The sequence below is a fragment of the Lissotriton vulgaris genome, chromosome 1_1 (assembly GCF_964263255.1).
Source record: "Lissotriton vulgaris chromosome 1_1, aLisVul1.2, whole genome shotgun sequence".
NCBI lineage: Eukaryota > Metazoa > Chordata > Amphibia > Caudata > Salamandridae > Lissotriton > Lissotriton vulgaris.
The window spans coordinates 251,648,731-251,673,444 of NC_141685.1; the positions used below are offsets into that span (position 1 = coordinate 251,648,731).

At 49.3% G+C, this 24,714-nt stretch overlaps 1 long non-coding RNA gene and 1 other non-coding gene across 2 annotated transcripts in view; both read left to right on the forward strand.

Annotated features, from left to right (window-relative positions):
* The first annotated feature begins 9,670 nt into the window (after positions 1 to 9,670).
* Positions 9,671 to 9,743, forward strand: TRNAM-CAU (transfer RNA methionine (anticodon CAU)). Its single transcript has one exon. It is a non-coding gene; the product is annotated as a tRNA-Met (tRNA).
* A 472-nt stretch (positions 9,744 to 10,215) lies between these two features.
* Positions 10,216 to 24,714, forward strand: part of LOC147746802 (uncharacterized) — a 140,702-nt gene continuing 126,203 nt past the window's right edge. The window contains exon 1 of the long non-coding RNA XR_015299446.1: positions 10,216 to 10,317. This is a non-coding gene — a long non-coding RNA (uncharacterized LOC147746802). The remainder of the gene's footprint in view (positions 10,318 to 24,714) is intronic.

Genomic DNA, 24,714 nt, shown 5'->3' on the forward strand with positions numbered 1-24,714 from the left:
CCGGCAGATTTAAAATGCGGATGTTACTCCTCCGAGAGCGTCCTTCCAGGTCTTCTGTCTTATTTTCCAGGAGTTGTATTCTACGCTGCATGTCTGTTAGTGCATCCTGGTTCATTCGCACCTGTGATTCCATAGCTTGAAGTGTTGTTTGGGCATGTTTCACTTTGTCCACCAATTTCCGGTGGTCATCTCTTAGGATACTAATGTCCGCTGCTAGCTCTCCGAACTTAGTCTCCATCGTTACTCTGGAGTGTTCAATGGCAGCGAGAACTTTATCCAGTTTATCTGATGTGGATGGCTTGTGAGAGGGCTCTTCGTCTGGTGGGGAGTGTGTGGGTTTTGGGGAATTCTGCCTGTGATTCCGTGCCTGCGTGGTTTGTTGGCGCCCCATGATGTCGCAGGTAAGAGGTCCGATCTGGCTCCCTGGTTTGCTCCTCGGGTCCCAGCGTCGGGAGCAGGTGGGAGGGTCTGGGGGGCCACCATCTTGTGACGGTCCGCGAGATGCAGTCCGTTGCGGGTGGCCGTCGGGGCACTGTAGCTGCGGCGTCCGCGTCTTTTGTCCGGAGAGGTAAACACCGCGTTTCTGGACAAGTGTCGGTCTCGTTTGCGCCGTCCTCTGGCCACCCACGGTAACCATGGCTGCTGTGGTTATGTGGGGCGCTCACCTGTGTCTGTCTGCCTAATGCGGTGTCCACAACTGTTCTCCGCGCACTCTGGATCCCAATGCCTGATGGGAGTGGAGGACCAGGGGGCACTGTCCAACGCTAGTGCAGCTTTGAGGTGAAGTGGAGGGTATGCGAGGGCCTCTGGCTGTGTGGTGGTCGTGCTCTGTGGCCAACGTCGTGTGTACCGTGGGTCCAAGCCTGATGGTAAATGGTTGGTTGTGGGGTCCTCGAGTGTCGAGGTGCAGCCTGTGTAGGGGTGCTCAGTTGTCACTGTGTGAGGGCGCCGCGTGGTGAGACTCCTGTGCTGCCTCCTCCATCGGCACTCGCGCCGTTATGTCTCGTCTCCCCACCCCGCGCTTCGAACCCTAGTGCCGATCAGGGAGGGAGGGGGTATCCACCATGCCTCTGGAGCAGTGCTGGCCTAGCGTGGTCTGCGCCAATGTTGTGGCGCCGGCTGACGGGCCTTTCCGGGGGTCTCAGGGAGCAATGCAGCGCAGGGGGTGTCAGGCTGAGTAGCGTCTCCGCCCCGCAGGCCACCAATCCGTGGCCCGAAGTCTGTCCCGCATCCGGGTCCCCTTCGTAGCAGGCAGGTGGGTAGGGGGGCTTCTCAGGGCAGCGGGAAGGCTCGCTCTACGGCCTCCGATAACGTGGCTCAGAGGTGAAGTTTCCCCCGCATGCGTCACTCACTGCCAGCTGGGTCCAGTGAGCCGCCGGAGCAAACGCTCTCACCTTCTGTCCCGGGGACGCCGAGGGGGCTCCTGTACGTCGCTGCCTCCTCCACTCTGGGTAAATCGGCAGTTGGGGTCACCCTCGGCCACTGATGGGGAGACCCGGACCCGCCGCCGCCGGCATCTGTTGCCGTCCGTTCACCAGGGCGCAGCCATTTTCAGTGTTTTCCCCGGCCGCAGGTCGGCCGCCTCATTGGTGCGGAAATCCCGGGTCATATCGCTCCGCAGTGGTGTCGGAGGTGTCACGGTGTGCTCAGCTTGATGGCCTGGTGGTTGGGGAGTCAGGATTGGATCCCCATTGTGTTTGGCTCGGTTTTTGGTGGGCAGCCAGGACGGAGCTTTAGAGAAGCACGTCCGCCATCTTAGGCTGCCAGGCCACGCCCCCTTGTGACATTCCTGATGCGTCATATTTAATGTATGACGCATCATGTCGCAAGGAGTTACAGATACGTCAGTATTTCTTACGTATCTGTAAGCGCAAAAGTGACGCATTGCTCGAGTGTGTCACAAAAGTGACGCAGCTCCAGCAATGCCTCCTTTCACATGGGGGCCTGGATAAGATCCTTTACCCGACCAGAAGGGCCTGCGTCAGTCTTACGCCTGGTGGGAGGCAGGCGCAAGATTTTGACGCAACGGCGTCCTAAAAGTGACGCAGTGAAATCTCATAGATTTAACTGCGTCACTTCTACGACCCTTCCTTGCGTCAAAACGCCCCCTTGCATACATTATACCTGGCGCAGGTATAATGTGGCACAGGGGTTTACAAAGTGACGCATCTACCTAGATGCGCCACTTTGTAAATATGGCGCAGCAAGGCGCATTTTTTACGCCACTGGTGCGTCACAAAAAATGACGCACCGGCGGCGTAAAAGTGACGCACAGCCTCATAAATGAGGCCCACTGTGTGTTGTGCAGTAGAGCGAGCTGCACTGTGGGTGTGCACTGAGCGGTCGCTCCACGTGCATATGAAACAGGCTGTGGGTTGTGCAGTGGGGTGAGCTGTGCGGTGCACCTTTCACGTGCATGTGAGACGCACTGCGGGGTTTGCAGTGGAGTGAGCTGTGCGGTACACCTGTGTGTAAGACGCACTGCAGGTGTGCAGTGGGGTGAGCTGTGCAGTGCACGTGCATGTAAGACACACTGCGGGGTGTGCAGTGAGCTGTGGGGTGCACGTGCTTGTGAGACGCACTGTGGGATGTGCAGTGGAGTAGGCTGAGGGGTGCACGTGCGTGTGAGGTGCACTGCGGGGTGTGCAGTGGAGTGAGCTGTGGGTGCACATGCGTGTGAGATGCACTGAGGAGTGTGCAGTGGAGTGGATTGTGGGGTGCATGTGCGTGTGAGACACACTGCGGGTGTGCAGTTCAGTGGGGTGCACGTGCATGAGACACACTGCGGGGTGTGCAGTGGAGTGCCCTGTGGGGTGCCCGTGCCTGTGGACACACTGGGGGAGAGCAGTGAAGTGGGCTGTGGGGTGCACATGCGTGTGAGACGCACTGTGGGGTGTGCAATGCAGTGGGCTGTGGGGGGCCAGTGCCTGTGGACACACTGCTGGGTGTGCAGTGGAGTGGGCTGTGGGGTGCACGTGCGTTTGAGACCCACTGCGGGATGTGCAGTGCAGTGAGCAGTAGGGTGCCCCTGAGTGTGAGACACGTTGTGGGGTGTGCAGTGGAGTGGGCTGTGCGGTACACGTGCTTGTGAGACCCCCTGCGGGGTGTGCAGTGCAGTGGGCTGTTGGGTGCACATGCTTGTGAGACACGTTGTGGGGTGTGCAGTGGAGTGGGCAGTGTGGTGCATGTGCGTGTGAGATGCACTGAAGGGTGTGCCGTGAAGTGTGCTGTGGGCTGCACATGCGTGTGAGGCGCACTGCGGGTGTGCAGTGCAGTGAGCTGTGGGCTGCACGTGTGTGTGAGACCCACTGCGGGGTGTGCAGCGCAGTAAGTTGTGGGGTGCACGTGTGTGTGAGACACATTGTGGGCTGTGCAGTGCAGTGAGCTGTGCGGTGCACTTGCGTGTGACTCACACTGGGGGTGTGCAGGGGAGTGGTCTGTGGGGTGCACGTACATGTGAGACACACTGTGGGGTGTGCAGTGGAGTGAGCTTTGGGTGCACGTGCATGTGAGACACACTGTGGGGTGTGCAGTGGAGTGGGCAGTGGGGTGCACGTCCGTGTGAGACACGCTCCGGGGTGTGCAGTGGAGTGGGCTTTGGGGTGCACATGAGTGTGAAACACATTTTGGGGTGTGCAGTGCAGTAGGCTGTGCGGTGCACGTGCGTGTGAGACACACTGGGGGGTATGCAGTGGAGTGCACGTGCATGTGAGGCACACTGTGGGGTGTGTACATCGGGGTCCCTGTTGTCACTACAGTCCTGGGGGAAAATCGGACGCCTGTGCCAGGGCACAAAACAGAACCCGATAGGGAGGCATTTCGAGGGCCCCTTTAAAAAACTGCCGGTGCTCAGACCCGGTGAGACCCAGCCCACTTAAAGCCCTGCTATGACATTATCTCATGACATCAGTAAATGAGCCATCCAGTGTCTGGCACTGGGGGGTTAAGGGGAGAGGAGAGACAGGGGGGGTGTTACCAACATATGCAGACACTGTTCCTCGACCAGACTTTAAACACTGTACTGGCAAAGAGCATCTTATGACAAACATACAGCGATTTTATTAAGGGCTGGTATAAGGTGTAAGAGTGAGGCAGTAGAGAGGGTGTAAGAGTGAGGCGGTAGAGAGGGTGTAAGAGTGAGGCAGGAGAGAGGATGTAAGAGTGAGGCAGCAGAGAGCGTGTAAGAGTGAGGAGGTAGAGATGGAGTAAGAGTGAGGCGGTAGAAAGGGTGTAAGAGTGAGGTGGTAGAGAGGATGTAAGACTGAGGCGGCAGAGAGGGTGTAAGAGTGAGGAGGCAGAGAGGGTGTAAAAGTGAGGTGGTAGAGCGGGTGTAAGAGTGAGGTGGCAGAGAGGGTGTAAGAGTGAGGCTGTAGAGAGGGTGCAAGAGTGAGGCAGCAGAGAAGGTGTAAGAGGAGGCGGTAGAGAGGGTGTAAGAGTGCGTCAGCAGTGAAGATGTAAGAGTGAGGCAGCAGAGAGGGTGTAAAAGTGAGGCTGTATAGAGGTTAATGTCTAAGAGTGAGGCGGCTGAGCGGGTGTGAGACTGAGGCAGGAGTTGGGGTAATGAGTAAGAGTGAGGTGGTAGAGAAGGGTGTAAGAGTGAGGCTGTAGAGAGGTTAATGTGTAAGAGTGAGGTGGTAGAGAGGGTGTAAGAGTGAGGTGGTAGAGAGGATGTAAGAGTGAGGCGGCAGAGAGGGTGTAAGAGTGAGGCGGTAGAGAGGGTGTAAGAGTGAGGCGGCAGAGAGGGTGTAAGAGTGAGGCAGCAGAGAGGGTGTAAGAGTGAGGCGGTAGAGAGGGTGTAAGAGTGAGGCAGCAGTGAGGGAGTAAGAGTGAGACAGCTGAGAGGGTGTAAGAGTGAGGCTGTAGAGAGGTTAATGTCTAAGAGTGAGGCAGCTGAGCGGGTGTGAGACTGAGGCAGGAGTCGAGTTAATGTATAAGAGTGAGGTGGTAGGGAAGGGTGTAAGAGTGAGGCTGTAGAGAGGGTAATGTGTATGAGTGAGGCAGTAGAGAGGGTGTAAGAGTGAGGCTGTAGAGAGGGTAATGTGTAAGAGTTAGGCTGTAGAGAGGGTGTAAGAGCGAGGTGGTAGAGAGGGTAATGTGATAGAGTGAGGCTGTAGACAGGGTAATGTGTTAGAATGAGGCTGTAGAGAGGATAATGTGTAAGATTTAGCCTGTAGAGAGGGTAATGTGTTAGATTGAGGCAGTAGAGAGGGTGTAAGAGTGAGCAGGTAGAAAGGGTAATGTATAAGAGTGAGGAGGTAGAGAGGGTGTAAGAGTGAGGCGGTAGTGAGGGTGTAAGAGTGAGGCTGTAGAGAGGGTAATGTGTAAGAGTTCGGCTGTAGAGAGGGTAATGTGTAAGAGTGAGGCTGTAGAGAGGGTAGTGTGTACGGGTGAGATGGTAGAGCGGGTGTGAGAGTGAGGCGGGAGTCGGGGTAATGTGTAAGAGTGAGGCAGTAGAGAGGGAGTAAGAGTGAGAAGGGAGAGAGGGTGTAAGAGTGAGGCTGTAGAGAGGGTAATGTGTAAGAGTTAGGCTGTAGAGAGGGTAATGTGTAAGAGTGAGGCTGTAGAGAGGGTAATGTGTAAGAGTGAGGCTGTAGAGAGTGTAGTGGGTACGAGTGAGATGGTGGAGCAGGTGTGAGAGTGAGGCGGGAGTCAGAATAATGTGTAAGAGTGATGCAGTGGAGAGGGTAATGTGTAAGAGTGAGGCGGGAGAGAGGGTGTAAGAGTGAGGCGGTAGACAGGATAATGTGTAAGTGTGAGGCAGTAGAGAGGGTGTAAGAGTGAGGCGGTACACAGGATAATGTGTAAGAGTGAGGCTGTGGAGAGGGTGTAAGATTGAGGCATTAGTCGGGGTAATATATAAGCGTGTGGCGGAAGAGGGAGTGAGGCTGTAGAGAGGGTAGTGTGTAAGAGTGAGGCAGTAGAGAGGGTGTAAGGGTGAGGCGTTAGTTGGTGTAATGTGTAAGAGTGAGGTGTAAGAGTGAGCCGGTAGAGAGGGTAATGTGTAAGAGTGAGGTGGTCGAGAGGGTGTAAAAGTGAGGCGTTAGTCGGTGTAATGTGTAATGTGTAAGAGTAAGACGGTAGGGAGTGTGTAAGAGTGAGGCGTTAGTAGCTGTAATGTGTAAGGGTGAGGCAATAGTGAGGGTGTAAGAGTGAGGCTGTAGAGAGGATAATGTGTAAGAGTGAGGCGGTAGAGAGGCTGTAAGAGCGAGGCTGTAGTGAGGGTGTAAGAGTGAGGTAGTAGAGAGGGTGTAAGAGTGAGGTGGTGAAGAGGGTGTAAGAGTGAGGCTGTAGAGAGGGTAATGTGTAAGAGTGAAGCGGTAGAGAGGGTGTACGAGTGAGACTGTAGAGATGGTAATGTGTAACGGTGAGGCGGTAGAGAGGGTGTAAGAGTGAGCAGGTAGAGAGGGTAATGTGTAAGAGGGAGGAGGTAGAGAGGGTGTGAGAGTGAGGCGGTAGAGAGGGTACTGTGTAAGAGTGAGGTGATAGAGAGGGTGTAAGAGTGAGGCTTCAGAGAAGGGTAACGGTAAGAGTGAGGCAGTAGGGAGGGTAATGTGTAAGAGTGAGGCTGTAGAGAGGGTGTGAGATTGAGGCTGGAGTCGGAGTAATGTGTAAAAGTGAGGCTGTAGAGAGGGTAATGTGTATGAGTGAGGCGGTAGAGAAGGGTGTAAGAGTGAGGCTGTAGAGAGGGTAATGTGTTAGTGTGAGTTGGTAGAGAAGGGTGTAAGATTGAGGCTGTAGAGAGGGTATAGTGTAAGAGTAAGGCAGTAGGGAGAGTACTGTGTAAGAGTGAGGCAGGAGAGAGGGTGTAAGAGTGAGGCTGAAGAGAGGGTAGTGCGTAAGAGTGAAGCTGTAGAGAAGGGTGTAAGAGTGAGGTTGTAGAGAGGGTAATGTGTTAGATTGAGGCGGTAGAGAAGGGTGTAAGAGTGAGGCTGTAGAGAGGGTATTCTGTGAGAGCGAGGCGACAGAAAGGGTATTGTGTACGAGTGAGGCTGTAGAGAGGGTGTAAGAGTGAGGCTGTAGAGAGGGTATTGTGTAAGAGTGAAGAAACAGAGATGGTAATGTGTAAGAGTGAGCAATAGAGAGGGTGTAAGAGTGAGGCTGTAGAGAGGGTATTGTGTAAGAGTGAAGAAACAGAGAGGGTAATGTGTAAAAGTGAGGCAATAGAGAGGGTGTAAGAGTGAGGCTGTAGAGAGTTTAGTGTGTAAGAGTGTGGTGATAGAGAGAGTGTAAGAGTGAGGCATTAGTCAGGGTATTGTGTAAGAGTGAGGAGGTAGAGAGGATGCAAGAGTGAGATGTTAGTTAGGGTAAGGGTGAGGTGGTAGAGACAGTGTAAGAGTGAGGCGTTAGTCGGTGTAATGTGTAAGTGTGAGGCGGAGGGAGGGTAATGTATAAGAGTGAGGCTGAAGAGAGGGTATTGTGTAAGAGTGAGGCAGTGGAGACAGTGTAATAGCGAGGCATTAGTCGGGGTAATGTGTATGAGTGAGGCGGTAGAGAAGAGAAGGTTGTAAGAGTGAGGCTGTAGAGAGGGTAATGTGTTAGAGTGAGGAGCTAGAGAAGGGTGTAAGAGTGAGGCTGTAGAGAGGGTAATGTGTTAGAGTGAGGCCGTAGAGAAGGGTGTAAGCGTGAGGCTGTAGAGAGGGTATTGTGTAAGAGTGAGGTGACAGAGAGGGTGTAAGAGTGAGGCGTTAGTCGGTGTAATGTGTAAGAGTTAGGCGGTAGACAGGGTGTAAGAGTGAGGTGGTAGAGAGGGTGTAAGAGTGAGGCGGTAGAGAGTGTATTGTGTAAGAGTGAGGCGGTAGAGAGGGTGTAAGAGTGAGGCGGTAGAGAGGGTATTGTGTAAGAGTGAGGCGACAGAGAGGGTAATGTGTAAGAATGAGGAGGTAGAGAAGGGTAATGTGTAAGAGTGAGGTTGGAAAGAGGGTGTAAGAGTGAGGCTGAAGAGAGGGTATTGTGTAAGAGTGAGGCAGTGAGGCGTTAGTCGGGGTAATGTGTATGAGTGAGGCGGTAGAGGAGGGTCTATGCGTGAGGCTGTAGAGAGGGTAATGTGTATGGGTGAGGCAGTAGAGAAGGGTGTAAGAGTGAGGCGGTAGAGAGGGTAATGTGTTAGAGTGAGGCCGTAGAGAAGGGTGTAAGCGTGAGGCTGTAGAGAGGGTATTGTGTAAGAGTGAAGAAACAGAGATGGTAATGTGTAAGAGTGAGCAATAGAGAGGGTGTAAGAGTGAGGCTGTAGAGAGGGTATTGTGTAAGAGTGAAGAAACAGAGAGGGTAATGTGTAAAAGTGAGGCAATAGAGAGGGTGTAAGAGTGAGGCTGTAGAGAGTTTAGTGTGTAAGAGTGTGGTGATAGAGAGAGTGTAAGAGTGAGGCATTAGTCAGGGTATTGTGTAAGAGTGAGGAGGTAGAGAGGATGCAAGAGTGAGATGTTAGTTAGGGTAAGGGTGAGGTGGTAGAGACAGTGTAAGAGTGAGGCGTTAGTCGGTGTAATGTGTAAGTGTGAGGCGGAGGGAGGGTAATGTATAAGAGTGAGGCTGAAGAGAGGGTATTGTGTAAGAGTGAGGCAGTGGAGACAGTGTAATAGCGAGGCATTAGTCGGGGTAATGTGTATGAGTGAGGCGGTAGAGAAGAGAAGGTTGTAAGAGTGAGGCTGTAGAGAGGGTAATGTGTTAGAGTGAGGAGCTAGAGAAGGGTGTAAGAGTGAGGCTGTAGAGAGGGTAATGTGTTAGAGTGAGGCCGTAGAGAAGGGTGTAAGCGTGAGGCTGTAGAGAGGGTATTGTGTAAGAGTGAGGTGACAGAGAGGGTGTAAGAGTGAGGCGTTAGTAGGTGTAATGTGTAAGAGTTAGGCGGTAGACAGGGTGTAAGAGTGAGGTGGTAGAGAGGGTGTAAGAGTGAGGCGGTAGAGAGTGTATTGTGTAAGAGTGAGGCGGTAGAGAGGGTGTAAGAGTGAGGCGGTAGAGAGGGTATTGTGTAAGAGTGAGGCGACAGAGAGGGTAATGTGTAAGAATGAGGAGGTAGAGAAGGGTAATGTGTAAGAGTGAGGTTGGAAAGAGGGTGTAAGAGTGAGGCTGAAGAGAGGGTATTGTGTAAGAGTGAGGTAGTGAGGCGTTAGTCGGGGTAATGTGTATGAGTGAGGCGGTAGAGGAGGGTGTATGCGTGAGGCTGTAGAGAGGGTAATGTGTATGGGTGAGGCAGTAGAGAAGGGTGTAAGAGTGAGGCGGTAGAGAGGGTATTGTGTAAGAGTGAGGCGACAGAGAGGGTAATGTGTAAGAGTGAGGTGGTGGAGCGGGTGTGAGAGTGAGGCGGTAGACAGGATAATGTGTAAGAAGCAGTTGTCACGGAACAAATCTGCTCTCTTGTGAAAAAGAAAAAAATGCATTGTCAGTCCCTTTTCTTGTACATTTTCCAACAGAGTGTATTTGTTTACTTTAGTTCCATAAATATCATTACTTCATTGCTGGATGTTTTTTGTAAAAGTATCAATGTTTTCAATTCCCTCCAGAAGTGTACAAAGAAAGATAGAACTAGAAGAAATAAAAACATTATAAAAATCGATGAAAGTTTGCAGTCTTTGATAAATACAGTAATTGAAAATGTTTCAGAACCACCTATATAATGTGCGTATACCTGTGACCTTCTTTCAGTCTATAAATCCAATGGGTAGAAAGTTCCTCCAGAGCCTTCTTAGCGCAGTAGGCAGCGCGTCAGTCTCATAATCTGAAGGTCGTGAGTTCGAGCCTCACAGAGGGCACATGTTTTTTTTTTCTTCCAGACTGGCATGTTTTATTTGTGTTATGCCAGTTTAGCACTTGGTGTTTTATTTGTGTAGGAGGTGCACTTCTACCCGTTATGCCACTTGCGACATTTGAAGGAAACTGGCGTCACCTTTCACAAAAAGACACTTTCTCAAGGGTGTACATGTGTACGAGCTTCCCCTTTGAACTTTGCATCTGTATTACCAAAGCTGTCTGTGTTGAAAGGTTGTCGCTCTGTGAGTGAGGGGGCGGTCTCGGAGGGGGCGGCACAGTCTGATATTGGGCACGGCTGTCACACTATCAGTGATTGAAGGACATTGGAAGAGGCGGGGCCTGATGAGGGAGAGTTCCATTACCACCAGCCTTGTCCAATCAGACACTTCCACTCCCCCCAAATAGCTAATTAAAGGCTTCTGAAATGTGCTGTGACCCTTTGAAGTTGTCATAAAAATGGGCATTGGATGGGTTTATTGGTCCCTCACCGCCTCCAAAGATGAGCTGCAAGCTTGCCCCGTGCAGGGGTTCAACAGCTCCTGTTGTGCTCACCCTGTGATATCGGCTCTTCACCAGGTGAGTGGCGAATCTATCCTTTGACAAGGGGTGCCACAGTGTGAGTTCACAAGCATGGCATTACACCCCCACCGAGCACTTTCACAACACTCAACATGGACTTTGCAGTCACCATATCGGAGCCGAGCTGCCGACCTATGTCCCATAATATAAACAAGCATTGGCATGGCTAATAGGCCTCGCCTTTGGGACCATATAAGTGTTTCGCCCTGCAACAGTTGGTGTTGTTGCACCAAGGATATTGTGCTGGATAACTAAACACTTATAAGGTCCCAAAGGCGAGACCTTTTAGCTGTGCCAATGCTTGTTATAGTGGTTGTTGTTTGTGGATTACAGATAAAAATGTGTGCTGCAGTAATCTTGTTTATATCCTCAAAACAGCCACTTGCCCCGATAACCCCCATCCCTACCTATGTGTCTCTGTATGTTTGTGAAGAACACAATGTTTTGGTACAGAACATCCATAGCCACGTCTTCATTTTTGCTCGCGGGCCACCTTTCCTAATTCCCACCATTCACAAAGAAAAGTCCTCAGCTAAAACAACAAGGTTGTGGATAGACCATGTTGTCACAATGGAGAATTACTATGTTGTCATTGCTAGTGTGGGGCTCTTACCAGAGCAGGGCACAGGTTAGTTTGCCCCCAGTACCTTACCCTTCAAACGGCCCCAGGGTCAGACGCAAGCAAATTATGTGGTTAGAAGACATATCCCAGAGGAGTGACAATGTTCCACAAAAGAGTACATGGTAAGGAGAATGTAATATTCCTTTATCAGACAGTGCCAGCTTTCCTTTTGTGTTCTAAACGATGATAGCCATCGTGATGGGTTATCCATTTGTGGAAATGTTAGAAATCTGTCGCAGCACAAGTAATTAACTGGGAAGATGTGTGGCGGCACCAGTTTTGCTTTGCCTACAAATGTAACTACTCAGGGGGCACATTAACAATGGCCAGAGATAATTATCGCTGGCCGTGCTTAGCGAAAATATAATTATATTATCGCCGTCCATCTCTGGTATTTATCGTCCTGGTAGCACGTAATTAACAAAGCGTTACTCCAGGGCAATAAAAATTCCAGAGGTAGCAAGGTTATCGCCCTTTTACACGGAACATCACTGGTTTTCCAGCGATGTTCCCTGCAAAACGGCGATAACCTTGCTGATGCAACCCGCATTGTCGTATCAGCATAATCCACCCCCTATGGCAGGGATGGCTAAATCAGGATTTTAGCAGACGTTAGATTTTGGCGAAAACGGACGTTTTTGCCAAAATCTAAAATGTGCTAAAATCCTGTGGCCTGCCTTGTATATATCGCGATGTAAACATCAGCGATATTTGCAAGGTAGTCCATCCGGGGTATGCCCAGTAATGCCCACTTTGCATCTCATTGGAGATGCAAAGGGAGGCGTTGGGGAAAAGGGTGCTAACATGCGATTATGCATGTTACCACCCTCTTGTAAATAGGGCGCTAATTTTATCTCGCTTTTTTGGCTTTGTAAGCCAAGAAAGCAGAGATAAAGCACTTGTAAATATGCCCCCAAGTTCTCTGAATGTTGCATTATGAAAGTGCTCTAAAGTTTGGAGGCCTGCAACCTCTCTGCCAATCACTCCACTCTCTTCTTTCTTATGCCTCCTTTACCATTTGCATTTCGAGTTAATAACGGTGTATTCTTAAATCCTGTAAACCGTAACCATTTCCTGCCGTGGGTTGAGCACTGCTACAAAGATTTTGATGGAGGGTGGGACAATAAAGGAGCAAACCCTGCTGGGGTCAAAGGTGTGACGCTGGCTCGACCACTGTCACGTGGTACCTCAGAGCCTTTCCCAGTCGAGCCCAAGAATACATCACATAGTTTCACTTGCTAAATTCAGGTTGTTAAAGAAAAGAAAAGAGAAAAGGAGAGAAAAGAAAGAAGAAAAAAAATCCAGTGTAAAATGTGTATTTTCCTTGAACCTGCTCCACTGAAAGTACAAGGGGCATATTATCAAGAACGGCGTTAAAATTATCACCGGTTTAGCGGCAGAAAACTGCCGCTAAAGCGGCGATAATGGGCTTGATAATACACCCTTGAGAATTCCAATAGAAGTCCATGTTCTGGTGTGAACATGGGCTTCTATTGGAATTCTCAAGGGTGTATTATCAAGCCCATTATCGCCGCTTTAGCAGCAATTTTTTGCCGCTAAACCGTCGATAATTTTAATGACGTCCTTGATAATATACCCCCTAGTTATTTGCAGGATAAGGAAGTGGAGCTCTGTCTACAATCTGGAGCTACATTTCACTGGTACACCTGTCCAATAAAAATTGAATGCAAGAACTTCTGACTCGTTTCGTTGATGTATTTATTTGTCTCCATTAAAGTGCTGAACTGCGTCTTAAATACTTATGGTGCATATTACCAAGGGCATTATCGCCACTTTAGCTGTACTTTTTGCCGCTAAAGTGGCGATATTTTTATCGCCCTATCAGCAAGCTGTCGCTAACAGCAGTGAGCGACAGCTTTCTGACGAAAGCAACCGGTTTGGGTGCAAATTTGCATGTCAGCGATATTTATTGCTAATGACATGCAAAGTAGGCGTTCCCGACCAACAGACCTGAGAAACAGTCGCTAACAGGCCTATCGACTATCAGCAAGGAGGCCCTGACCCCGGTTAAGGACGTAAAAAGTCGTGCTAACCGGGGTCATTACCGTTTTTTAACACCTGCTAATACCATGAGTTAGCAATACCTAACATCGGGGGGGGGGGGTGGATTATGCTGATACGACCACAGGGTCGTATCAGCAAAGTTTTCCACCTTCTCCATGCAACCTCGCTGGTTTTCTCGCAATGTTGGCCCTTCCCTCCCGCTATCGCTGGAATATATATCACCATGGCGCTAATTGTTGCTAATACAGCGTTAGATTGGTGATATATTTGCGCTCAGCGCGCTCTGCAATATTTTTGGCAGCTTCTTGCTAATATAACCCTACGTTTGTTAAATGGGGGATATTTTTGGAATATTGGCATATAAATAGAGAATTCTGCCCTGATCACGCATAACTGTCAATTGTCCAGAATGACACATACATTCTTAATTTGTGTAGGTTGTTGTCTTGCCTTATATGTTCAAAACATGATTCTCCTGTTCATCTTCGAGACAATATTACGGTGGGTTTTTCGAGTTTAGATCAAAAAAGTGTTCTTGTATAGTGTCAGTTTGATTTAGACTGTAATAAGTCAGTTTAGCTAAGGCGACTTTATATAAAAGTGTTCTAATTTAGCGCTTGAAAGACTCAAAGCATTTTCTCTTTTTGTTAAACTGGAAAGTGGAGAAGAGAGACATTGCCAGTGGCCGATTTACTGATTGTTTTACTAGAAATCCTGAGCTCAAATCTTAGCTTCCCCATGTGACCAAATGGTGTGATTTTGGGCAAATTGTTTGGCTTTTTCCTTGACCGACAAATTCTAGAGCACCAAAAAGTAAATCAACTCAATAAGTGATTTTTTTTTTAAGTTCTCTTGAATTTACGAATATTCAATCAAGCAAATGTTGTGGATGGAGGAGGAATCAACTCCTTGACTGTTCTGAATCATGAAGATACTTAAGCAATAACACTGATTTATTTTAAACAAGCATTTACAATGCCATAGGTGTCGCAATTGCGAGTTTGCAACCTATGGCATTGTTAACAAGAGTTAACAAATAAAAAAAAAATGGCGGCCACTCTTTTTTTTCTATTTGTTTACTTTGGCTACAATCGCGGCACCCGTGCTTTACTTTGACCATGTTAAAGGTAAAGCGCGGGTGCCGCGATTGCTACAAAAGTAAAGAATGAGTAATGAGATAAGTCTAGTTGCATTACGCTGGAAATCTAAAAATGTGTTAAACGCACATTGGTAGGTACATGGGTGTTTGCAACTAACAAATCGCAAAAAAATTGCTATTTGGTAATCTCAAACAATACACTACGTACCAGGTGCCACAGGTATAGGGCATCTGGTTTAAAGTACCTTCTGCCATACATGATAAGGATATTGCAAGTCACAGAGGAGTTCTATAACTATAGAGGAGCAAGGCTGAAGGCTGAGTTTTTTATAAGGTTATGGAATTTGGAGGGGACTTGCAATAACCTTAAATGATTGGCAGGGTGCACTTTATCCCTTATAATACATAGTAACACCATCACCGTTCTCACAAACCTCTTAAAACCTTGGGCATAGCTCTTTCATATAAAAGAGCCAGCATGTTTGCAAACATGAAATTAAAAAAAGATCCTCTAGTGCAACAATAAACACATCAAAAACCTGTTAGACAATTGTTGGTAAAAGATATTGAAAACATTTTAGAAACATTTCAGTACAAGTCAGTATAAAGCAAAATCTTGGAATGTGTAGAAACATGCAGAAAGATTTTAACTTTTGTATAAACATTTTATAAGTGCAAAAAATGAACACGTTCCTTCTGCTTGACACTGTAAGCTAGAAAAATAGAGCAGAAGAAAGAAAAGCAATGTTTAATTTTCGTTGATTTAAACAACTGCTCCCTAACCTGTGCTGCGTTTCATCTCAGCTGCTAACTCTGGCAGTAGGCATTGTGACATCAAAACTCAACTGAAATAACTAATAAAAGTTGAGTTCTGACGTCATTTCTTTATCATCGGTGACTGAGTGCGTCACAAGTTGCAGATTATAAGGAAATTAGAGACAGGTATTTATACAGGGATTGCACAATCCCATGATTTATAAGGTTAATTATTTAATACAGTGTTATAGATTAACTTTTCAAAGAATATGTAATCACTGACGTTAAATATGGAAATGCAGAGATACCCATCAATTGGCTGAATAGCACATTGTGTAATGGGGACACGGGAGTTCAATCCCGGCTTCTCTCCGTGACCATATTGTGTGATCCTGGGCAATCACTTTACTCACTATGCCTCATTTTCATTGATCATTGGATATGAGAGTGCCTTTAAATAATTCAGTTCAGGATGCAGGCTGTACAAAAACCTCTTTTGCATATGGTATATGCTATAATACTCTATAATGTTGATCCTTCTGTGACAGGGATACTCAAAGTATGGCCCGGGGCCTGCTTGCAGGACCTTTACTTGTGGCCCCTGTTACACAGCAGCAAAAAGAACAATTGATGGACACAATGCTGAACAATGTCAAACACTCACTCCAGTCAAAGAGCGGGTCTATATCCATTGTTTTATTGCTCACCATGCAAGTCCATTTTGGACCCAGCCACATGCAAATCAGTCTTGCTCTGCTCCCCACGGGAACAGTCCAGTCTGACTGCCAGGCCAGGTCTCCTCTGGACCAAAAGCAAGCCTCCTAGGACTGGTTTGGAGTATCACCCCTCAACAGCCACGATAACTGGAAACCAGTGCATTGTGAGCATGTGCTGAAACGCATTTTGATTTTGGAAGAAATTTTTATTAAAATTTAGGACCTGACTTGAGTTAAATCTGAGATCATTTGCATTTTGCTGTGGCATCGGAGTTTGTGGAAACTGCATCACTGGAGCTTGGGGCACATACACATTTTGCATTCTCTGTACATTCTATGACTGTACCCTGGTGCTGTGTAAACCCTGAATTCTGGACCTGGTTCTCATTCACCACTCTCTTGGGGTTAAGTCGACATTCCAGCTTCCAGTGACCTAACTTATTGCAATAGTGACAAGGATTTGTTTGATCACTTCAAAGTTTCCACATCATTCCAAGATGACCAGTGGCTGAGATTAATTCAAGCATTCTATCCATCACTGTTTTGTATACTAATTTTATCACTCTAAGTGGGACAGGCATGGCCAAACTTGGGTCCCGTGCACACTGTGACACTGGAACCAAGCTAATGACACGGGTGAACTGTGATGCCCAGTACAGGAGCATGGGAGCATTTAGATCAGGGATCATGTGTGGGTAGCAGTGGTGAAAGGAGGTGCAAATACTGAAGATGCTCCTCCTTTTGACTGTCTGGCTCCTTTTCCCCTCTTGTTCTTCCTCCGTTGGGTCGGCTGCCTGGTTTTCTTTGGACTTGGCTCTCGTAAATGTTTGGACTGGGCCCTCTCCTGTTGTCGCTCTTGATCTGGGTGCATCTTGCCAGGTTGAGATGGTCTCCATCGATGCCCACGACCTGGGTCCGCCATTTTGTTGATTCTTCTCCTTTCCTTTGGTCCCTTGGTTTCCATCCTCCTGACCTTCAGACATTTCTCTTACGCTAGACTGCCTTATCTCTTTCTCCCCCTCCGGTCCCCCTCTCTCCTCTCACCAATCTCAGCCTCCAACTCTTCACCCCCACATACTGCTCTCCACCCCTTTTTATTTTAATTTATTTTTATTTCTCTTTTCACTCTGTAAATATCGCCTAATCTAACTGCTGCTGACCAGGGAGCTCACAGGATTATCCCTGCAACGTTCCTGCTGCTGGAATTACCTTTGCTGCCGCCACACCTTGCGGAACCCGCTGCGCGGGTCCCGCATCGCCCGTTCTGCTGGGCTGCCCCGCTGAGGAGAAGGACCTTGTTGGCGTACTGCGTGTCCTACAGGGCGGGAGAAGAGAACACTCTGCCAGGGCTGCGAGCACCAGGTGAGGGACAGGGACTCCATTTCCCAGGAGTCCCTGTGTAGCCATCCCCTGCACCTGGACGCTCTCCCTGGTTGCCCCGCCCCGACCGCCGGACTAAAGCTGCCGCTTGCCGAAGTAATTTGGGAATCGCCTAATCTAACTGCTGCTGACCAGGGAGCTCACAGGATTATCCCTGCAACGTTCCTGCTGCTGGAATTACCTTTGCTGCCGCCACACCTCGCAGAACCCGCTGCGCGGGTCCCGCATTGCCCGTTCTGCTGGGCTGCCCCGCTGAGGAGAAGGACCTTGTTGGCGTACTGCGTGTCCTACAGGGCGGGAGAAGAGAACACTCTGCCAGGGCTGCGAGCACCAGGTGAGGGACAGGGACTCCATTTCCCAGGAGTCCCTGTGTAGCCATCCCCTGCACCTGGACGCTCTCCCTGGTTGCCCCGCCCCCGACCGCCGGACTAAAGCTGCTGCTTGCCGAAGTAATTTGGGAATCGCCTAATCTAACTGCTGCTGACCAGGGAGCTCACAGGATTATCCCTGCAACGTTCCTGCTGCTGGAATTACCTTTGCTGCCCCCACACCTCGCGGAACCCGCTGCGCGGGTCCCGCATCGCCCGCTCTGCTGGGCTGCCCCGCTGAGGAGAAGGACCTTGTTGGCGTACTGCGTGTTCTACAGGGCGGGAGAAGAGAACACTCTGCCAGGGCTGCGAGCACCAGGTGAGGGACAGGGACTCCATTTCCCAGGAGTCCCTGTGTAGCCATCCCCTGCACCTGGACGCTCTCCCTGGTTGCCCCGCCCCCGACCGCCGGACTAAAGCTGCCTCTTGCCGAAGTAATTTGGGAATCGCCTAATCTAACTGCTGCTGACTAGGGAGCTCACAGGATTATCCCTGCAACGTTCCTGCTGCTGGAATTACCTTTGCTGCCGCCACACCTCGCGGAACCCGCTGCGCGGGTCCCGCATCGCCCGTTCTGCTGGGCTGCCCTGCTGAGGAGAAGGACCTTGTTGGCGTACTGCGTGTCCTACAGGGCGGGAGAAGAGAACACTCTGCCAGGTCTGCGAGCACCAGGTGAGGGACAGGGACTCCATTTCCCAGGAGTCCCTGTGTAGCCATCCCCTGCACCTGGACGCTCTCCCTGGTTGCCCCGCCCCCAACCGCCTCATCTCCTCATTAGGAACTGCTGATACCCGCTACGCGGGACGCCCGGGGCTAAGCCCGGGCAAAGGGCGGGCCCTCTGTGGCCCTCAGAGGCCTGCGGAGCCTGGCCTGGACCATCCCCTTTGTCATTTGTTCGCTAGCCTTGGTGTAATGGACCTTCCAACACAACTGTAAGTTTGTTCCCCTGTTGTTTTTGTTATTATTATCGGGACCAACATCACAGGTTGATTTTTCTCTGCCTACACGTAATCTCTGCAACTCCACGCTGCAATTTCTCTGGGGCTTGTTATGAACTACCGAGAGACTAGAAGTATGGCAGCCGCTGGAGCCAAAAAACTGACAGGTACCCTCGATGATTTCATCGTTCGGACTCATGCTCTAATAGACGAAGGGATCATATTAATGGATAGAAGGGTGTCTCAGGACTTGGCAATGGCCAGGAGATCTTCTCTAGGACTCATAGCTCAAGCTTGTACTCCACATGCAGCGACAGGCCCAAACACCTTTGCTATTGTACATAATGAGGGGGCCCACGATGACATTAGCTCTCAAGAAGGTCTGGAGGCAACACCCAATCTTGCTATGTTAGTAGAGAGCGGTTCATCAAATGAGCCCGATAATGTTTCTGTGGTTAATGTACATGAAAGGGGTTTGAAAGAGGGTGCAATTCCTAAAAAAAAGTCCAAATCTGTTACACGTAAAGGAAAGAAAGCACTGACCACTCAAAACCTAGATCAAACCACTTTAGACCTGGCGCCCTCGAATAGCATCTTGGTAGCGCATACTGTTGACACGGATGAGCTGCCCAAACTAATGTGGGCCTATCCCTAAGCCTACCAGATGATACGGTCATAGATAGTAGCTTAGAGGAAATCTTGGATTTGGGTGGTGAAGTAGATAACCATGTTAGAAGCAACGAGGATAGGAACAGCTTAAACATGGTAAATAACAACAATAATAATAATAATAATAATATGAAATTTATAATGCGCTCAGCTTACCCAGGGGCGTCCCGGCGCAACAGACCAGAAGGGGAGACTCAGCTAATCACTACTGTGGAAACAAGTAGGTCTTAAGAAGTTTCCTAAATGGTAGGATCTTGGGCTCTGAGCGAATCCTGAGGGGCAGAGAGTTCCAAAGAGACGCCACCTGCACCGAGAAACGCCTACCCCCAGAACGAGCTTTTCTTACTCTGGCTGACTGCAGAAGGTGTTTTTGGTCCGAGCGCAGCAGACGTGGGGGTTTATAGGGACGGGCCATATTAGCAAGAATAGGAGGGCCTTTGCCATGTAGAATTTTATGCGCAGTACATAGCGCCTTAAATTTCACCCGCTCCTTCACGGGGAGCCAGTGAAGCGCTCTGAGGGCAGGAGCAGCAGACTGCCTTCTGGGAACATCCATAAGGATTCTCGCAGCTGCATTTTGCACCTGTTGGAGAGTTTTGAAGGTCGCTTCGGGGGCACCGAGAAACAGCGCATTCCCATAATCGAGCCTCGATAGAATGAGGCCACGTATCAACAGCTTCCTTGCTGGATCAGGAAGCAAAGGTAGCACCTTTCGGGCTGATTTCAGTAAGCCAAAGCAAACCCCTGCGGTCTTCCTGGCATGAGTCCTGAAGGACAGATCTTCTTCCAACCATACTCCCAAGGACTTGATCTCCTTCTTGGGGGATGGTGGGTCACCAAGAGACCGAGGCCAACAGGTCGCAATAATGGAGGGACTGGGATTGCCCAGGACCATCAGCTCGGTTTTACCTCCATTAAGCTTTAGGGCGGAGATAGACATCCAACGATAAACATTGGCGAGGCAGTCATGTAAAACCTCAGGTTGTTCCGCCAGCTGAGTGAGGCCGACCACCAGCTGAGTATCATCAGCATAGCTGATGATCTTCACCCCCGAGGGGGCGACCACTCTTTCAAGTGGAGTCATATATATATTAAATAGAGTAGGGCTCAGCGATGAGCCCTGCGGGACTCCACATTGAAGAGGGATTAGGGCAGATTGCTCTGACCCCTCCCAGACTTGGTAGAAACGGTCAGATAGAAAAGATCCCAACCATTTTAGGGCCGTCCCTGAGACACCTACCTCTGACAGACGTTGGAGGAGCACTTGATGACTCACAGTGTCAAAGGCAGCACTCAAGTCCAGGAGGATCACTGCCACTGACCCTCCTGTATCTAGAGTGCTCCTTGCCTCCTCCACTACTGCCAGCAAGGCAGTGTCTGTTCCATGGCCGGGACGGAAACCAGTCTGGGAGTCTCCTAGCAGGTGGTTAGACTCAAGATGGTGAGAGAGCTGACGGTTAACCAACTTCTCTGCAATTTTTGAGAACCCAGGCAGAAGTGAAATTGGCCTAAAGTTGGTCAAGTTGGATGAGTCCATTCCTGGCTTTTTCAATAAGGCCTTCACCACAGCCTTTTTCCATCTCTGGGGCACTATGCCCTGTGTAAGTGACAGGTTCAAGAGGTCAGTCAGAGGAGTTGACAAGATGTTAGCCACGAGTTTAAGATGTTTTATGGGGACTGGGTCACTCGGGGAGCCACTCTTCATCTCTAACAGGACTTTTATGACCTCCTCTTCCGAAAAGGGGCCAAAAGATGCTAGCTCAATCAGGCAACTTGTGGGACTAGCAACCGATTCATCGCTTTGAGGGATAGTAGGTAAGGAGGATAATATTTTCTCTATTTTAGAGTGGAAGAAGCTGGCCAATTCCTCACATTTTTCTTTGGGATTATCGTGCAACACTGGAGGGACCGGGGCTTTCAGAAGTTCCTTGAAGATTTTAAACGATTCTCCTGAAGAATTGCTTGCTCTCTCAATCCGGTCGCTAAAGAAAGTCTTTTTAGCGTCCTTCAGTGCGCTTTTATATTTCCTTAGTTCCCTTTTATAATTGGCCCGGCTTTCTTCCGTCCGCCCTCTCCTCCAGGCACGTTCAAGCCTTTTACAAGAGGTTCTGATGCACCCGAGTTCGGGGGTATACCAGGGGGCAGAACCAATTCTTCTCTCCCTGACAAGCCTTCTTTTATTTGGGATCAGTAAGTCCAGAGAGTTAGTAAGCCATTTGCCCAAGAGCTGGTCAGCAGTGTTGGGGTCATCTGTGAGGTGAGGACAGGTTCTAGCTAGCTCTTCCGCCCAACTGTCCACCGGGAGCTTCGACCAAAGTCGTTCCACAGTATGTTGTCTAGGAGCGGGGTCTCTGCGGTTCCCCAGCAGCCAGCTAAACGGAACAAGATGGTGATCAGTCCAGGGGAGAGCCAGCATCTGGAGAGCCTGCAGGTTCACAGAGTTAGCAAAAACTGCATCAAGCTGATGGCCTCTGTTATGGGTAACTCCCATATTGACAAGATGAAGGTCCAGTGCACCAAGCAAGCTTACAAGCTCCCTTGCCACTACGTCATTGGGGTCGTCAAAATGAAAATTGAAGTCCCCAAGGGTGACAAAGTAGGACGAGGCAGCAGCCAGTGGGATGACAGCCTCCATAAAGGAATCCACAAAATTCCCTAGAGTAGCGGGAGGCCGATACACAAGGAGGCCAGAGATAGAGACAGTTGAGGAGATGCAAAGGGTAAACTGACAACTTTCAGCGTTGTTGATGCCACAGTCGACTGCTTTGCATACAAATGTGTCTCTGTAAACAATGGCCACTCCACCCCCTCTCCCATCCGGCCTATCAAGATGGAACATGAGATACCCCGAGGGGAGAGCGTTGACGATGTCGGGGTCGGAACCTGTGGTCAGCCACGTTTCCGTCAGAAATAGAACATCCAGACTATGGTCCAGAAGGAGGGAATGAACCTCGGTAGTATGACAAGGCAATGATCTACAGTTGAGCAATGCCATAGTAAGAGAGTTAGGGTGCTTGCAAGTATTGTACGGGCGACAGTCAAGACAGTGATTAAAAACGGAGCCCTCAGCCCAATAATAGCAGCAGCTGGGGTGTCTGGGCGCGCGTAAAGCAAGCAGTGTGTCCCGTGAGTACCTGTAACAGGGGATCTGAGGGCAAGAGGTGTTTAACAGAGTGGTGTGCCCTGGGCCCGTCTGGGCCCGGACGGGCACAGACGGGCTTGACTCTGGCGAAACTCCGGCGATAGTCCGGCAATGACGCTGCGTGATGACGCTGCGCGTCAGCATGGCTGGCTTTATGTTCGCCGAGCGCGGGACACTAGAGACACTAGAGCGCTGCCTGCGCCTCCTGCAATGTCCCCCCTCCCAAGGTGGCCACCAACACGAGACAGTGGGCAGGGACCCGCTAAAACGCGGTGCTTTGACCAAATTTAGGTGAGAGTAAGGTGGCAGCAATGCAGGTATGCGAGTGGCTCAAATTTAAAAACAGGGGAAAAACGAGTAACCAAGATTAAAATAAAAGACAAAAACGGGACGTTTTAAAAATGAATTACTGCAGCAGCCAGCAGCAGAATAGCGAGGCTATCCTAACGCAAATGGTCAAGATGTTAAGGGTGCTCACCTGAGGTTTGCCTGCCTTTATGCTCGCCGAGCGCGGGACACTAGAGACACTAGAGCGCTGCCTGCGCCTCCTGCAATGTCCCCCCTCCCAAGGTGGCCACCAACACGAGACAGTGGGCAGGGACCCGCTAAAACGCGGTGCTTTGACCAAATTTAGGTGAGAGTAAGGTGGCAGCAATGCAGGTATGCGAGTGGCTCATCTTTGAAATGTTAAAAATCCTGCTTGAACCCATCAAGGTTAGGTTGCGTTGCTTAGAAACCATCTTAAAAAACATTCATAAAGATATAAGTGCTCCCAGCTTTAGTTTGGAAAATAAGATACCCCCGCAAAAAAGGCCACGAATAAGCCTCCCATAGTTGACAAAAACACCCCTTCTCTCAAAAAAATTGTGCCCAGTAACTCCACTAATGTTACCATCTCAGGAGGCACTTCTTCAAAAACCACCGATCCAAAACAGACACCGAATTCTGCAAAATCTAAGGTAACCCCTCAGGTCAAGTTTAAAGATCCCACACCCCGACCCCTAAATTAGATCAGACCCCAAAAGAAAAGAGAGAACCACAGAGAAACATCCACCTTCCTCCGGATGCATGCTCCTATGTAGTGATCCTGACTGGGGTCACTGAACTTGTATCAACTGAAACGGAGTCCTACCAAACCCTAAAAAACAAGGTTTGTCACTGGCTGTCCAAAAATTATCCTTTACCGCCTGGTATGCCCAGTAACATCCTAATGGTGGAGAGAACTCCTTGGGTGGGAGGTAATAGGAAAAACCTACAAGGTGACTGCGTTGTGGTCACCTTTGAGCACCCACAGGTAGTAAATTACATCTGTGCCGGTACACCAAGCTATCAGGCGAGCACGGTCACTGCCAGGCCTCTCTCCTATGTTCAGGGGAATCAACCCGATAGCAGATGGAGTTGGTTAAAGGGCCCCCAGGAGCTTAATAATAGACAGAAGTTCAATCCCCCATGGGAGGCTCAATCGCGTGCTTGGGAGGAGAGGGGTGAGGACGGGTGGAATGTGGTCAGGAGAAGAAGAGCCAGACCTTTTCAGGGTGGGTTTGCTGCAGGCCCCCAAAACAAACACTTATATTATGACCATCACTATGCAAATGGGGAAGATAATTACTTTAATGTACCAACGTTTAATCATTATGATCACCCGTCCTTTATGGATTGGGTAGATTGACAAACATTGGGCCCCCCCACCATACAATTGTTAACTGCCCCACACACCATCCCACAGAGCAGTCAACCCTCACAAGAACTAAACCCTGAGCCAAGTACTGAGCCAATGTTAACCACATGACAGGGCATGGAGGGAGGGACAGCTTTGTGTGTGACTGATGGGAATAAAGGTAGCAGGCGGGTGATTGCAATGGCCACATGGAACATAGCGGGCCTTAGGAATAAGATTGATGATCCTCATTAGAGAGACCTAATAGGCACTATGGACATAATTGCCATGCAGGAAACGTGGGCGACCGAAAATTCGCTTACAGTGGATGGGTACACCACCTTTTACCGCCCAGCTGTTAATTCATTGAGAGGGCGGGCTAGAGGTGGTTTGGTTACCTTGATATCTGCAAAAATTTCAGGCACCTATAGAGAAATTCCCACTGGCAGCCCCTATTGTCTGGCAGTTTTAATTACACATAGGGGATCTAATGCTGTATTATTAGTGAACTTCTACAACTCCTTTGATAGAGAACACCCAGTTGATAATCTGCTGAGGCTAAACTCTTTCCTAATCAATTTTCAGGAGTCTATGGAGGCTAATTGCATTGTAATTTTACTGGGAGATTTCAATGTCCATAGTTGTCAGGAAGAATGCCCCCCGAACCTTTTGTTTGGTTCCCCAGAAGAAGAGAATATCCATTTTGAACATTCAGAACAGGGATCCTATCTAGAATCCCTGTTAGCTGAAAATGGTCTAATGTTGCCTTTTGGGGAGGAAGAGGGCATTCCAACCTTCACGGGACATGGCAGTGGGTCTACCATTGATTATATTTTTTTGAGTAGTAGTTATAGTAGTCATATTATTTGTTATACCGTTGTAAGGTCCCATTTTAGTGACCACAATCTTGTTGTATTAAAAATTGAAAATGTACTAGCTATTAATGTTAGCAGCTTGAGTCTAGCAGACAAATGTGATTTAAGACCATCTGATCAGGCCCGCCGAATTAAATGGTGTAAAAT